Below are 2095 nucleotides of genomic sequence, written 5' to 3' on the forward strand. Positions count from 1 at the left end.
GAAGAGGAGAATAAAAAGCCAAAAAGGAAAATAAAAATGAAAATAGTGGGTCCTACTTAAGTTGTGAATTAAGAAAATGTTCTCTCAACCGACAGCGTGAAATAGAATCTCCCACAGTGCGACAACCCCCTCCTCCACTCACCGGTATAAATATGCGACCCTCTACGTGCGCGCCCACTCCAACCCTCCTCAATGCATGAGCCGACTCACCCCATCCATGTTCTAGAGGTGATCCCAATGATTCTAGGCCCGACGCCCCCCTCACTGATGTAGGGGCCATGAGACCAAGTAGTGTTCTTCTTTCATATTCTTATAAGGAAAAAGAACTATGTTGGTGAGTATGGCCTATGTCAATACTTCAATGTGTTTATCTCTCTGCTCTCAAGTGAAAAGACATATTTGCCTCTTGTTTGGGGGAGGAGAGAGATAACATTCACATGGGGGTGTTTGGTGCTCTTCATTGCTTTCGGTAAAAATTGAATGGTTCTCATTCATCCCCAGTATAACTCGATCCATGTGATTGTGGGTCAATATGAACCCGTGGGACTAGTCAGGCTGAAAGCCTATTGGATCACTGCTTCATGGCCCAAGAAGTTATGGACAGACTTGAGCAATCAACATTTAAGAGAAGAGGCGGATCCTTGCAAATCTAGCACCTACCTCTAATGATGGTAAGCTATTGGCTTTGAAGATTTCATTCGGCCCCATAGGCTCATAGAACCCTCTTCCTACAAAATATATATATATATATATATATATATATATTTATATCAAGAATAAAGATGAAGAGGTTGCATGAGGATGAAGAATAGTTACTCCCCCGTCTCTAGGAAAGTTTTAGTAGCAACTACAATTCTGTTATCTGCGATTGTAGTCAAGGAAATGAAATAATTCAGTTATCCTTTGGGTTCACAAATACTCTCCTAAAATAACTCAGTTATCCTTTGGGTTCAAAAATACTTTCCTTTATTTTTATTTTTATTTTTTAAGAAAAGATACTATATATTAACAAAAGACAAAGAGTTAAGCAGGTTCAATCATATAACGTAGGGGGTTGCAGGTGATAGTGGCAGTAGTCGCCCAATATTTTACATGCATCACTCTTTCATCATCTGGCCTAAATTGAAAACACAACTTGGTAGTTAAGTTATATACATCTAAAAGTAATGGGAGGATACTTAGGGGCCATGAGAGAGGGTTAGGGAATTGTAATAGAGTTCCTAAATCCGCATCGTCGCTCCAAACTTCATCAATTCTCCAATCAGCATGTTTGGCGTTGTTTATCCCATGAAGTAAGGACCACGCGATGGCTTCAATGCGATTTTAGTGGACACATAATTAGCCATAAGTGAGATACAAGAGTTACAGTGAAATATGCAATAAGCACATCCATACATATCGTGGGTTTCAGGTTTGTGAGTAGAGCATATTAAAATGTATTTGTTATGATTTTGGATTTGTGGTGAAGGTCGTCCAAGATTTGAGGAGGTATGGGATTGTGTGGGGGGAGACCTCCTCTAAATGGGTCCAATTGGTGATAATATGTATTATCTCAACGGGCCATAGTGTAGTCTCTCCGAGTGTCACCTTATTTCTATGATTCCATATGAAATAACAACCTGGAATTAAAGAGTTAAATAAAAGTCTCTTTTGAGAAGCACCCAAAGTGTTGGTGTGAAATCAATACAAAATGAGAGTTGGTAGAGAGGCAATGGAGGGGGGTAGACGATCCGTTCTAAAAACCAAAGGGCAAGCCGCCCAGATTCTCTTGGTGAAATCACAGGGAAAAAGGAGATGCCACACGGATTCAGTATGTTGATGGCAAAGGTCACAAGTTGGATCTATGGTCATCCAATGGTGCAGTCGGTCCTTAGTTGGAAGTCCTCCTTGAGTCATTCTCCAGAACAAAATTTTGAGCTTCGGATGGAGAGTCAGTTTCCAAAAACAGCACCACCAGTGTGAGCATAGAGATGAACCTCCTTTGTTTTAGTATTCTCTAAACTACCTTGAAGACTCCATTTCTTTTTGTTGCGACCCGACTCTTCTTTCTTTTATTATCCCTTTTAGGTTTTTTTTTTCTTAGGGGGGGGGGGGG

The sequence above is a fragment of the Macadamia integrifolia genome, chromosome 12 (assembly GCF_013358625.1).
Source record: "Macadamia integrifolia cultivar HAES 741 chromosome 12, SCU_Mint_v3, whole genome shotgun sequence".
NCBI lineage: Eukaryota > Viridiplantae > Streptophyta > Magnoliopsida > Proteales > Proteaceae > Macadamia > Macadamia integrifolia.